Raw genomic sequence first — 15,787 nt, 5'->3', positions numbered from 1 at the left:
CATGATACATTTCCACCTGACCCATCTCCTTCATTTATGTTCCCTGCTTGATCACTGTAGTGCTTTTCTACAGGACTGAGCCTTAAGAAACCCCCAACAGGTAGGGGCCTGAAAGAAAAAGACAAATTTGAAAGGAAGTTGAGAAGACGGAGTCACAGAGATAGGAAGACAACTTGGAAGTGATGTGAAGAGAGTGTTTTCAGAAGAGGAGAGTGACCAACTGCTTCAAACGTGGCTAAGAGAGCACATGAGACAAGAACTGAGATAAACCCATTGGATTTAGGGCTTAGAAGCTGGCAATTTTACCTTTTTTGTGGGTTATTTTGTTTTGGTTTTGGTGGGGTTTTCTTTTGGTTTTCTTTTTTGTTGTTGTGGTTTTGGGGTGTTTTGTTGTGGTGGTTCTTATTTGTGTGTTTGTTTAAGTGGGACCCTGAAGCTATATAGAAGTGGGTTTAAGAGTTTCAGAAATTACTGAATTAATAACACTCCCTAACCCCCACACCCCAATTCATGTCCACCTGGAACTTGTGAATGTGAGCTTGTTTGGAAGTCAAACATTTGCAGATGCAGTCGAGTTAAGATGAGGTCATACAAGATTAGGTACACCCTAATCCAATGACTCTTGTCCTTACAGAAGAAAATTCGGCCACAAAGAGACATCAGAGAGAAGAACACCATGTGAACATAGAGACAGAAATTGCATCTACAAGCCAATAAATGCCAAGGATTGCTGGCAACACCAAGGGCTAAGCAGAGACAAGGAAGGATTCTTCCTTACAGCCTTCAGAAGGAGCACAGCTATGCTGACATCTTGATTTTAGACACCTAACCTCCAGAACTGTGAGAGAATAATGTCTTGTTTTAAACTACCAAGCTTATGGTGTTTTGTTACAACAGTGCTAGGAAGCTAATATAGGGAGTGAGGAAATTGAAACCATGAGTATAGAGTTATTGAAAGAAGTTTGGCTACATGTGGAAGAAAAAGACAGGGTGCTACCAAGAAAGAGAGAATCAAAAATTGATCATAGTATTTGGACATTGTGTGATTTTTTCCAGAACTTCTTGGCTGCTGCAGTACAGGTATAGAGAAATAGTAGGGTCCACTTAAGACTGGAATTTCATCAGATGGTTATGATGGAAAGACAAAGGGATGAAGGAATTTATAGATTCATAGCAGTGTTACTGAAATGAAGAACTGTGGACTCCAAACTGGCTAAGGAGGGAAATAAAGAAAAAATGGAACTGATGGACTGGGAGAAAGTAAAGGGGTCAAAGAACCAGAAGTTCCCATTAAGCCCATGTTATGGACTGAATTCTATCTTCCTAAAATTCATCTGTTGGGGCTCTAACCCCCAATGTGTCTGTATTTGGAAATAGGGCCTTTAAGGAGAAAATTAAGGTTAAATGAGCTCATAAGGGTGGGGACCTAATCCAATAGGACTGGTGTCCTTGTATGAAGTAGAATAGACACCAGAATTCCTAATCTTACTCCTATCTAGCTGCTGTGAAATATTGTGATTTTTACTTGTTTGCTCAATTTTTTTTTTTTCAATTTTTATTTTTAATGCCATGTTAAACTGACAAATTATGTGGTTCCGTTTTGGCCTATGGACTATCATCTACAGTGTCTGCCCCAGATTCTCTCCATGTCCACAATATCAGTTGCTAACTCAACACAAATGTTTGACAAATTTTCTTCTCCTCTAACTCATATAGCCAACACCACAATCAATATTTCTATGTGGAGACCTCAGTATACCTCAAACTCAACATATCTTATAGTTTTCATCATTTCACTCTTTAGACCTACTCCTTCCTCTACCAATGTTCCTAACCTCAGTAGCACCCTCATTCATTTGCTTGTGAAAGCCAGAAATCTAGAAGTCTCTCTCAACAACTGCCTGTCCCTCAACCTTCATATCCAAACCCCATGATCTTATCTCTTACGCCTCTTGGTCTTACCTTATTGGTCTTATCTCCTAAGCATCTCGCAAATCTGCCCTCTCCTAGCTACTATTTTATTCCCAGAAACCATCATCTCTTCACCATCACAGTGGAATACCCTATTAGCTGATCTTTCAAATGCACTCAGTTTGAATTCAATTCAATCATTTCTCAACTGCATACAGTGTGATCTTTCCGAAACACAAAACTGATCATGCGCCCATGCTTCCCTTCTCCCTCCAGCCATCTCAATAGCTTTCCACATTCCCAAAATCCATAACATAACCTACAAGTCCCCATGAGTTCGAGTCCCTACACATCTCTCTACCCACACCTCTTCACAGTCCCCACCCCTCTCCCTATATATATTCCAGTCACATTCACCACTGACCTTCTTTCAGCTTTTTGAATGTACCGTATTAGCTTCTGTCGTGGGATCTTTGCACATGCAGAAAATGTCTTCCTTTCGTCCGCAAGCCACTCTCCCTACCCTTTTCCCTAATAAACTCTACCCATTTTTGGATCTTATCTCAAGCACCACTTACTCAGTAAGCCTTTAAGACCCAGTGTAAGTCTTTGCTGTTCCCCTCATAAAAATGTGTGTCTTCGCTTAAGAGCCTTATCTCAGTTTGTAATTAAATATTCTTCAGGGTGATTATGTGATTAATGCCTGTCTCCCTTACTAAGTGAAAGTTCCATTTATTCATCACTATTAATAACTAGGCATATTTTTTTATCATCCTTGATTTCTACTAGCATAGTACATGGCACATTATAGGCAGTTAATAAATATTTGTTGAATTACTGAAAGGATACATTCTTTCTAAATAAAACTTCCTTGCCCATAGCCACTGAGAAAGAGGCAAGCAATGATGTTTTTTGCCATAATGCCAGTACACTACTTACCATGGCTGGTTAGACAAAAAGGAGTATCAGCGTCCACGGGGGATTGGTTCCAGGACCACATCAGATGCCAAAATCCAAGATGCTCAAGTCCCTTATATAAAATAGCATAATATTTGTATATAACCTATGTACATCTTCCCATATACTTTAAATCATCTGTAGATTACTTTTAGTACCTAATACAATGCAAATTCTATGTAAATAGCTGTAACTACAATATAAATGTTATATAAATAGTGCCCACAAATGGCAAATTCAAGTTTTGCTTTTTGAAACGTTCTGGAATTTTTTTCCCCAAAATATTTTCTATCCATGATTGGTTGAATCCATAGATGTGGAACCAGCAGATATGGAGAAGGAACTGTACCTCTTTATTAGTTACTTTTTGCTGCATAGCAAACTATGCTAAAACTTAGTGGCTTAAAACAACAGCCATTTATTTAGCTCACGATTAAATAGGGCAGCATTTGTGCTGGAATAGACTGGTCGATCTGGCTGATCTCGGCCAGGCTTGGTTAGGCTCACTCATGAATTTGCAGTAAGCTGCCAAGTGGCTGGAGGCAGGCTACTCTAAGATGGCTTATCTCTGTTCACTTGGTCTCTCAACTTCCATCAGCCTAGCCAAGGCATATGGCAGAGTTCCAAGGGAAATAGAGGAAGGGCTTAAAGTTTCCAAAGGAACAAGTATACAACCTCACTTCTGTTTCTCCTGCTAGTTAAGGCAGGTCACAAAGCCAGCCCAGATTCAAGGATAGAGAAATAGACTCCATCTCTTGATGAAAGAAGCTACAGAATCACATTGCAAGTAGGTGGTTACAGGGAACTGTGGCTCTTTTTGCAAGCCACCATACTATCTATTGGCTAGCCAATGACTTATGTGATATGGAATACAAAGATGAGCTAGGAAAAATAAAATCCTGACTCTCAGGAATCAGAAACACAAGACTGAGCAATGTAGAGCAAAAGCTGAAGCTGAAAGGACCCTTTCAGCTGAAGATGAAAGAGCGACTACAACAGGCCTCATACCAGCCAAAATTATAAAGGAACTAAAGCAGAGGAAGTTGGTAGAGAAAGAATGGCTCAGACACCAGAGTGATACAATGATGCCATGGAACGGACCTTGAGAAAGATCGAGAAAGAAGCTGGAAACTAGAGCTGTTTTAGTTCCACTAAAACACTAACATTGTTTCAGTTCCAGCCTTTCACTCCCAGTTCTAATTCATACATAGACCTACCATAAACCCCAGTTTTATTCAGGCTGAGATCTTTGCAACCAAAAGTCTAACCAGATCAGTTTATGAGAAATGTATGTGCAATCCTTTTTCTTTTTCTTTCTTTCTAAATAGAATTATGCCACCGACTCACCTACCCTTTTAAAAAAGAAAAAAAAATGCTCCTTTGGATGCATGAATAAATTTTGTGATTGGGAGAAGCAAGAATTTGATAACACAAGCTTTGAAACAGTACAGTACACCAAAGAAATGCAAGTGAAAAAAAAGTTAATTTTCATGAATGAAAATTCCATGAATTTTCTTGTATTCATATTCAACTTTCACTCTGTAAAGGGTCAATGTTCATACAGAGGTGTGCAGGAGACACCCGTTTTAGGTCCATGTTGCTATTCTCCAGTGTTTTCCATATGAGAACCACTGATACAAAGAAACATAGGCTTCCTTACAAGATGTAAACATTACAATCTGCATGAAGGAAATCATATTACAAGCTAAATATTACCCATTTGGATTTGTAGTCAAGTTACAGTCCACTAAATCCTAAGCACTTTTTTTTTCAGCCAAAGATATATTGCATTTCAACTCTCTTGTTAGAAACTGATGCTAGGAATTGACAAGATAATAGGATGGAGAAAGTTTTCAGATCTCATTTACAGCAGATGGGAGAAGGGTTGGTTTCCTGAGTAATGAAGCATTGTCTGGTTGCCCCTAAATCACTCCAAACTCTACCTGGTCCCCAGAGGCTTAGAAAACATCTGCTTTATCACTATCCTTCAGAAAATTATTCTAACACCTCGAAAAAGAAAAGTTGTAATAAATAATCTGAGAATTAGGAGACACAAAAAACAAACTTCAAATTTTGGTTTAAAAAAAATAATCTGCGATTCTCCTTTTAGGAGCGAGAGACTTGCAATGCATAGAAACAGCTTTTAATTTATATCTAACAGTAGATCTTTTGTCTATTTTGTTCTTTCTCAAACTAATGTGTCTTGAAATCTCCCATTGACAACTTGTTGCTACCGAAACACAGAGGAAAATTAAGGGGTACTGCTTCTGCCCCTCATTCCAATTCTACTCTCATGGCTTCATTCTTCCATTGTAGATACTTTCCCTCCATTCTTATTTTATAGAAGACTGCCTGGGGCTTCCCTGGTGGCACAGTGGTTGAGAGTCCGCCTGCCGATGCAGGGAACACGGGTTCGTGCCCTGGTCCGGGAAGATCCCACATGCCGCGGAGCGGCTGGGCCCGTGAGCCATGGCCGCTGAGCCTGCGCGTCCGGAGCCTGTGCTCCGCAACGGGAGAGGTCACAGCAGTGAGAGGCCCGAGTACCACAAAAAAAAAAAAAAAGAAGACTGCCAGATCTTGTGAGTCACGTGTTTGGCTTCCCTGGGAATGCAGGGAACATGATGTTGAGGATTAATAAAGGAAAACATAGTCCCTAATATTTATCATTTAGTTTCAGGATCAAACAGCTGTCTTTGACCTTCATACTTGGTTCAGTTAAGCCCCCACGGAGTCTCCAGCCATTTTGAAGGACAGAAGGCTTTTACAGAGCTCCCAGGATTTGTGAAATGACAATTTATATACTATTATGAGCACCTAGATAAGAGACTTACTTGTCAAGCTCACCAGCATCCACAAATATAAGGAGAAACAGGACCTATCTGCAAACATCATTGTATTCCAGATAGAATGTCATAATGAAAACCATATGAATTGGTCCAGAAACTTCTACTCTGCAAAAATTCATACAGGCCTAAAACCCTTTTACCCAGCTCTTTCAAAGCTTTATATCTTAGAGCAGTAAATATCAGGAGCCTGAATAAATACTCTATGAACTACCATTTTGAGCCATATTTTATATGTTATTAAATTTCTGACTTACATCAGCTTGATTTATTTGAGTCCTGATCTGTGATCCTAGGCTAATTCATAGTGATTAATTCATCATTCATGTCCCCATTGATTCTGAAAAGCTATCCCCACCTCCTTGATAGTTTACTCCACTCCAACTCACATGAACTTCTCTATTTGAATAAACATTCTTTTGGCTTCTTTACAGATTTGTGTGCATGACCAGAGGAAAGAAAAATGATTTCAAGAGATACCAAAGTAACATCTGCCCAGCCATGATTGGGTGGGGGAAAAGATTCCCACATTTGCATGCATACATGTGAAGTTTCTCATACTAAGGTATGCAGCATATGAAAGAGTATTCACTTTCTCTCTCTTTCTTAAAAGAAAGACTTTAGTGAACCTGTCTCAAATTTAAACCTTTTGTTCCGTTCCTAATGTAAAATATAATGGAAATGGTGGCATTACTATTAGTAGTGGAACTACTAATACTGTTATAAACTTTGTAATATTACCATAGTTGCTGTTTCTCATTTTTAATATCTCCTGTTTATTACCACATATTTATCAGCAGCAAATTTAAACAAAAAAGGCTTGTTGCTTGTGTTCTGGTATAGGAAGAAAGTAAGGAGTTAGGGACTGAGACACAGCTCCCTACTCCCAGGATTCAAAGTGCTGGGTTGGGTGTGATATCTCCGAAGAAGAGAAAGAGAAAAGAGGAGCTCCTGAACTGCCCAGGTCAAGAGGAGCCATGCTGGGCCAGAGAAGGGGCTCTGGGACTGAAATAGGATGTTCTGTGTGATGTTCTCCAGTATCTGTGTTCACTCTATATTCACAACACTCTTTTCATAATTATCCCCGAACCAGAAGCACTGCCCAGCAGGTTCTCCTGAGAAGCTATAATGAATGTATTCTTAAGATGGAGAGAAGCAGCTAGCATGCTCTGTGCAGCAGCAAGCTGAGTGTTGTTTATTTTTTTTACCTTGTTTTGTTTATATGTTTTACTTTGGTTTTAATTGGGGATTTAGATTTGGTTTGATTTGCTTTGGGTAGCAGTTTTAATTCTGTTCTTTCCCTCCTAATAATGTGCAAACCTCTCCATGGGTTTGTTCCCAACTTTCCTGTTGTCTTCTCTATTTTTTTCCTTTACTTACCCATTTTCTCTGCCAGCTCTCAAAATCTATTATGATTATCAATATACATCCCATTTATACGGTATTTAGTACACAAAGTGCCCACACATGTCACATGCATTTAAATAACCTTATGTGATATATATTACTGTCACCATTTTACAAATAAAGGCAATAGAGTTAAAACCAAATGTTTTCTTTTCAGATCTGGTAACATTTAACATTATTGGATATTTGAAATCATCAGCAAGGGTTTGTGCTAGGCTCTGTACCTGCATTCTTAATTCTCTTAATTCTCACATCAGCGCAGTGAGGTAGACATTATTAATTCTCCTTATGTTACAGAAGAGAAAACAAGTAACTTGCCCACCATCGCACAACTAGTAATTGGCATAGTCTAGGTTTTCCTGAGGTTGCATACAACTAACACCAGAGTCAAACTAAAACCCCCGTCTTTTGATTCTGAATCAGAAATCTATTACAAATCTCTTACAGTTCTTTTGTTTCCCCTTCAAGCCCTGTGTCATGGCAAAACACATTTGGGGACAAGATGGCGGAAGAGTAAGACGCGTTGATCACCTTCCTCCCCACAAATACATCTACAAGTGGATGTATTTTCTCCTATAGCACACCCACTGAACGCTGGCAGACGACCTCAGACCTCCCAAAAGGCAAGAAACACCCCACGTACCTAGGTAGGGCAAAAGAAACAAGAATAAACAGAGACAAAAGAATAGGGACGGGACCCGCACCAGTGATTTGGAGCTGTGAAGGAGGAAAGGTTTCCACACACTAGAAGCCCCTTCGCGGGCAGAGACTGCGGGTGGCAGAGGGGGGGAACTTCGAAGCCGCGGAGGAGAGCGCAGTAACAGGGTGCGGAGGGCAAAGCGGAGAGATTCCCGCAGAGGACGGGTGCCGACCAGCACTCACCAGCCCGAGAGGCTTGTCTGCTCACCCGCCGGAATGGGCGGGGCTGGGAGCTGAGGCTCGGGCTTCTGTCGGAAGCCGGGAGAGGACTGGGGTTGGCGGCATGAACACAGCCTGAAGGGGTTAGTGCACCACGGCTAGCCGGGAGGGAGTCCGGGAGAAGTCTGGAGCTGCCGAAGAGGCAGAGACCTTTTCTTCCCTCTTTGCTTCCTGGGGCGCGAGGAGAAGGGATTAAGCGTGCCTCTTAAAGGAGCTCCAGGGACGGGCGTGGAGCTGCCGAAGAGACAAGAGACTTTTTCTTGCCTCCTTGTTTCCTGGGGCGAGAGGAAAGGGGATTAAGCTCACCGCTTAAAGGCGCTCCAGAAACAGACGCGAGCCTCAGCTGTCGGCACCGACTCCAGAGATGGGCGTGGGACGCTAGGGCTGCCGCCTCCAAGAAGCCTGTGTGTGAGCACAGGTTACTCTCCACACCTGCCCTTCCGGGAGCCTGTGCAGCCCTCCACTGCCGGGGTCCCGGGATCCAGGGACAGCTTCCCCGGGAGGACGCGCGGCGCGCCTTGGGCTGGTTCAGCGTCACGCTGGCCTCTGCCGCCGCGGGCTCACCCCGCATCCGTGCCCCTCCCTCCCCCCGGCATGAGTGAGACAGAGCTCCCGAATCAGCTGCTCCTTTAACCCCGTCCTGTCTGAGCGAAGAGTAGACGCCCTCGGACGACCTACGTGCAGAGGCGGGGCCAAGTCCAAAGCTGAACCCCGGGAGCTGTGCGAACAAAGAGGAGAGGGGGGGCTTCCCTGGTGGCGCAGTGGTTGAGAATCCGCCTGCCGATGCAGGGGACATGGGTTTGTGCCCTGGTCCGGGAGGATCCCACATGCCGCGGAGCGGCTGGGCCCCTGAGCCATGGCCGCTGATCCAGCGCGTCCGGAGCCTGTGCTCCGCAACGGGAGAGGCCACAACAGTGAGAGGACCGCGTACCACAAAAAAAAAAAAAAAAAAAAAAAAACAAGAGAGGGGGAAGTCTCTCCCAACAGCCTCAGAAGCAGCGGATTAAAGCTGCACAATCAGCTTCAAGTGCCCTGCATCTGTGGAATACCTGAATAGACAGCGAATCATCGCAAATTGAGGAAGTGGACTTTGGGAGCAAGATATATTATTATTTTCCCCTTTTTCTCTTTTTGTGAGAGTGTACGTGTATGCTGCTGTGTCAGATTTTGTCTATATAGCTTTCCTTTCACCATTTGTCCTAGGATTCTGACCGAACCGTTTTTTTGGTTTTTTTTTTATAAAATTTTTCTTCTTAATAATTTTTTTTATTTTAATAACTTTATTTTATCCTACTTTATTTTATCTCCTTTCTTTCTTTCTTCCTTTCTTTCTTCCTTTCTTCCCTCCTTTCTTGTGTCTTCCTTCCTTTCTTCCTTCCTTCCTCCCTTTCTTCCTTCCTTCCTTCCTTCCTCCCTTCCTTCCTCCCTTCCTTCTTTGCTTCCTTCCTTTCTTCCTTCCTTTCTTGCTTTCTTCCTTCCTTCATTTCTTCCTTCCTTCCTTCCTTTCTTGCTTCCTACCTTCCTTCCCTCCTTTCTTCCTTCCTTCCTTCCTTTTCTTGCTTTCCTCCTTCCTTCCTTCATTTCTTCCTTCCTTCCTTCCTTCCTTTCTTGCTTCCTTCCTTCCTTCCTTCATTTCTTCCTCCCTTCCTTCTTCCATTTCTTCCTCTCTTCCTTCCTCCCTCCCTTCCTTCCTTCCTTTCTTCCTTCCTTCCTTCCTTTCTTGCTTTCTTCCTTCCTTCCTTCCTTTCTTGCTTCCTTCCTTCATTTCTTCCTTCCATTCTTCCTTTCTTTCTTTCCTTTCTATTTTTTCTCCCTTTTATTCAGAGCCGTGTGGATTAAAGGCTCTTGGTACCCCAGCCAGGCATCAGGGCTGTGTCTCTAAGGTGGGAGAACCAACTTCTGGACATTGGTCCACAAGAGACCTCCCAACTCCACGTAATATCAAATGGCGAAAATCTCCCAGAGATCTCCATCTCAACACCAAGACCCAGCTTCACTCAAGTACCAGCAACCTACAGTGCTGGACACCCTGTGCCCAAAAAATAGCAAGACAGGACTACAGCCCCATCCATGAGCAGAGAGACTGACTAAAATCATAATAAGGCCACCGACATCCCAAAACACACCACCAGACGTGGACCTGCCCACCAGAAAGACAAGATCCAGCCTCATCCACCAGAATAGAGGCACTAGTCCCCCCAACCAGGAAACGTACTCAACCCACTGAACCAACCTTAGCCACTGGGGACAGACACCAAAAACAACGGGAACTACGAACCTGCAGCCTGCAAAAAGGAGACCCCAAACAGAGTAAGCAAAAGGAAAAGACAAAAAAACACACAGCAGATGAAGGAGCAGGGTAAAAACCCACCAGACCTAACAAATGAAGAGGAAATAGACAGTCTATGTGAAAAAAAATTCAGAATAAAGATGATCCAAAATCCTGGAAATAGAATAGATAAAATGCAAGAAACATTTAACAAGGATGTAGAAGAAATAAAAAGGAAGCAAGCAATGATGAGCAACACAATAAATGAAATTAAAAATACTCTAGATGGGATCAATAGCAGAATAACTGAGGCAGAAGAACGGATAAGTGACCTGGAAGATAAAATAGTGGAAATAACTACAGCAGAGCAGAATAAACAAAAACGAATGAAAAGAACTGAGGACAGTCTCAGAGACCTCTGGGACAAGATTAAATGCACCAACATTCGAATTATAAGGGTCCCAGAAGAAGAAGAGAAAAAGAAAAGGACTGAGAAAATATTTGAAGAGATTATAGTTGAAAACTTCCCTAATATGGGAAAGGAAATAGTCAATCAAGTCCAGAAAGCACAGAGAGTCCCATACAGGATAAACCCAAAGAGAAACACGCCAAGACACATAATAATCAAACTGTCAAAAATTAAATACAAAGAAAACATATTAAAAGCAGCAAGGGAAAAACAACAAATAACACACAAGGATATCTCCATAAGGTTAACAGCTGATCTTTCAGCAGAAACTCTGCAAGCTAGAAGGGAGTGGCAGGACATCTTTAAAGTGATGAAGGAGAAAAACCTACAACCAAGATTACTCTACCCAGCAAGGATTTCATTCAGATTTGATGGAGAAATTAAAACCTCTAAAGACATGCAAAAGCTGAGAGAGTTCAGCACCACCAAACCAGCTTTGCAACAAATGCTAAAGGAACTTCTTTAGGCAAGAAACACAAGAGAAGGAAAAGACCTACAAGAACAACCCAAAACAATTAAGTAAATGGTAATAGGAACATACATATAGATAATTACCTTAAATGTAAATGGGTTAAATGGTCCCACCAAAAGACACAGACTGGCTGAATGGATACAAAAACAAGACCCATATATATGCTGTCTACAAGAGACCCACTTAAAACCTAGGGACACATACAAACTGAAAGTAAGGGGATGGAATAAGATATTCCATGCAAATGGAAATCAGAAGAAAGCTGGAGTAGCAATTCTCATATCAGACAAAATAGACTTTAAAATAAAGACTATTACAAGAGACAAAGAAGGACACTACATAATGATCAAGGGATCGATCCATGAAGAAGATATAACAACTGTAAATATTTATGCACCCAACATAGGAGCACCTCAATACATAAGGCAAATACTAACAGCCATAAAAGGGGAAGTCGACAGTAACACAATCATAGTAGGGGACTTGAACACCCCACTTTCACCAATGGACAGATCATCCAAAGTGAAAATAAATGAGGATACACAAGCTTTAAATGATACATTACAGAAGATGGACTTAATTGATATTTATAGGACATTCCATCCAAAAACAACAGAATACACATTTTTCTCAAGTGCTCATGGAACATTCTCCAGGATCGATCATATCGTGGGTCACAAATCTAGCCTTGGTAAATTTAAGAAAATTGAAATCGTATCAAGTATCTTTTCCGACCACAACACTATGAGACTAGATATCAATTACAGGAAAAGATCTGTAAAAAATACAAACACATGGAAGCTAAACAATACACTACTTTATAACGAAGTGATCACTGAAGAAATCAAAGAGGAAATCAAAAAATACTCAGAAACAAATGACAATGCAGACACAATGGCACAAAACCTATGGGATGCAGCAAAAGTAGTTCTAAGAGGGAAGTTTATAGCAATACAATCATACCTTAAGAAACAGAAAACATCTCGAATAAACAACCTAACTTTGCACATAAAGCAATTAGAGAAAGAAGAACAAAAAAACCCCAAATTTAGCAGAAGGAAAGAAATCGAAAAGATCAGATCAGAAATAAATGAAAAAGAAATGAAGGAAACAATAGCAAAGATCAATATGACTAAAAGCTGGTTCTTTGAGAATATAAACAAAATTGATAAACCATTAGACAGACTCATCAAGAAAAAAAGGAAGAAGACTCAAATCAATAGAATTAGAAATGAAAAAGAAGACATAACAACGGACACTGCAGAAATACAAAAGATTATTAGAGATTACTACAAGCAACTGTATTCTAATAAAATGGACAACCTGGAAGAAATGGAGAAATTCTTAAAAATGCACAACCTGCTGAGACAGAACCAGGAAGAAATAGAAAATATGAACAGACCAATCACAAGCAGTGAAATTGATACTGTGATTAAAAATCTTCCAACAAACAAAAGCCCAGGACCAGATGGCTTCACAGGCGAATTCTATCAAACATTTAGAGAAGAGCTAACACCTATTCTTCTCAAACTCTTCCAAAAGATAGCAGAGGAAGGAACACTCCCAAACTCATTCTATGAGGCCACCATCACCCTGATACCAAAACCAGACAAAGACGTCACAAAGAAAGAAAACTACAGGCTAATATCACTGATGAACATAGATGCAAATATCCTCAAAAAAATACTAGCAAACAGAATCCAACAGCACATTAAAAGGATCATACACCATGATAAAGTGGGGTTTATCCCACTAATGTAAGGATTCTTCAATATATGCAAATCAATCAACATGATACACCATATCAACAAACTGAAGGAGAAAAACCATATGATCATCTCAATAGATGCAGAGAAAGCTTTTGACAAAATTCAACACCCATTTATGATAAAAACCCTGCAGAAAGTAGGCATAGAGGGAACTTTCCTCAACATAATAAAGGCCATGTATGACAAACCCACAGCCAACATCATTCTCAGTGGTGAAAAACTGAAACCATTTCCACTAAGATCAGGAACAAGACAAGGTTGCCCACTCTCACCACTATTATTCAACCTAGTTTTGGAAGTTCTAACCACAGCAATCTGAGAAAAAAAAAGGAATCCAAATAGGAAAAGAAGAAGTAAAGCTGTCATTGTTTGCAGATGACATGATACTATACATAGAGAATCCTAAGGATGCTACCAGAAAACTACTAGAGCTAATCAATGAATTTGGTAAAGTTGCAGGATACAAAATTAATATGCAGAAATCTCTTCCATTCCTATACAGTAATGATGAAAAATCTGAGAGTGAACTTAAGAAAACACTCCCATTTACCATTGCAACAAAAAGAATAAAATATCTAGGAATAAACCTACCTAAGGAGACAAAAGACCTGTATGCAGAAAGTTATAAGACACTGATGAAAGAAATTAAAGATGATACAAATAGATGGAGAGATATACCATGTTCTTGGATTGAAAGAATCAACATTGTGAAAATGACTCTACTACCCAAAGCAATCTACAGATTCAATGCAATCCCTATCAAACTACCACTGGCATTTTTCACAGAACTAGAACAAAAAATTTCACAATTTGTATGGAAACACAAAAGAACCCAAATAGCCAAAGCAATCTTGAGGACGAAAAATGGAGCTGGAGGAATCAGGCTCCCTGACATCAGACTATACTACAAAGCTACAGTAATCAAGACAGTATGGTATTGGCACAAAAACAGAAATATAGATCAATGGAACAGGATAGAAAGCCTAGAGATAAACCCACACACATATGGTCACCTTATCTTTGATAAAGGAGGCAAGAATATACAGTGGAGAAAAAACAGCCTCTTCAATAAGTGGTGCTGGGAAAACTGGACAGCTACCTGTAAAAGTATGAAATTAGAACACTCCCTAATACCACACACAAAAATAAACTCACAATGGGTTAAAGACCTACATGTAAGGCCAGACACTATCAAACTCTTAGATGAAAACATAGGCAGAACACTCTATGACATAAATCACAGCCAGATCCTTTTTGACCTACCTCCTAGAGAAATGGAAATAAAAACAAACAAATGAGACCTAATGAAATTTAAAAGCTTTTGCACAGCAAAGGAAACCATAAACAAGACCTAAAGACAACACTCAGAATGGGAGAAAATAGTTGCAAGTGAAGCAACTGACAAAGGGTTAATCTCCAAAATTTATAAGCAACTCATGCAGCTCAATAACAAAAAAACAAACAACCCAATCCAAAAATGGGCAGAAGAACTAAATAGACATTTCTCCAAAGAAGATATACAGATGGCCAAGAAGCACATGAAAGAATGCTCAACATCATTAATCATTAGAGAAATGCAAATCAAAACTGCAATGATATATCATCTCACACCAGTCAGAATGGCCATCATCAAAAAATCTAGAAACAATAAATGCTGGAGAGGGTGTGGAGAAAAGGGAACCCTCTTACACTGCTGGTGGGAATGTAAATTGATACAGCCACTATGGAGAACAGTATGGAGGTTCCTTAAAAAACTACAAATAGGGCTTCCCTGGTGGCGCAGTGGTTGAGAATCCGCCTGCCGATGCAGGAGACACGGGTTCGTGCCCTGGTCCGGGAAGATCCCACATGCCGCGGAGCAACTAAGCCCGTGAGCCATGGCCGCTAGGCCTGCGTGTCCGGAGCCTGTGCTCCGCAATGGGAGAGGCCACAACAGTGAGAGGCCTGCATACCGCAAAAAAAAAAAAACTACAAATAGAACTACCATACGACCCAGCAATCCCACTACTGGGCATATACCCTGAGAAAACCATAATTCAAAAAGAGTCATGTACCAAAATGTTCATTGCAGCTCTATTTACAATAGCCAGGACATGGAGGCGACCTAAGTGTCCGTCAACAGATGAATGGATAAAGAAGATGTGGCACATATATACAATGGAATATTACACAGCCATAAAAAGAAATGAAACTGAGTTATTTGTAATGAGGTGGATAGACCTGGAGTCTGTCATACAGAGTGAAGTTAAGTCAGAAAGAGAGAAACAAATATCGTATGCTAACACATATATATGGAATCTAAGAAAAAAAAAAGAAATGTCATGAAGAGACTAGGGGTAGGACAGGAATAAAACACAGACCTACTAGAGCATGGACTTGAGGACATCAGGAGGGGGAAGGGTAAGCTGTGACGAAGTGAGAGAGTGGCATGGACATATATACACTACCAAATGTAAAAGAGATAGCTAGTGGGAAGCAGCCGCATAGCACAGGGAGATCACCTCTGTGCTTTGTGACCACCTAGAGGGGTGGGATAGGGAGGGTGGGAGGAAGGGAGATGCAAAGAGGGAAGAGATATGGGAACATATGTGTATGTATAACTGATTCACTTTGTTGTAAAGTAGAAACTAACACACCATTGTAAAACAGTTATACTCCAATAAAGTTGTTAAAAAAAGAAAACACATTTGGTTGTTAGATTAAACATTCAAAATAAAACACATTGAAAGGCATCATAATAAAAGGAAGTATTTTCTCTAGAGGTTATGCTTT

This window comes from Kogia breviceps, chromosome 3, assembly GCF_026419965.1.
Source record: "Kogia breviceps isolate mKogBre1 chromosome 3, mKogBre1 haplotype 1, whole genome shotgun sequence".
NCBI classification, from domain to species: domain Eukaryota; kingdom Metazoa; phylum Chordata; class Mammalia; order Artiodactyla; family Physeteridae; genus Kogia; species Kogia breviceps.
Note: the sequence above shows the minus strand (reverse complement) of the source record.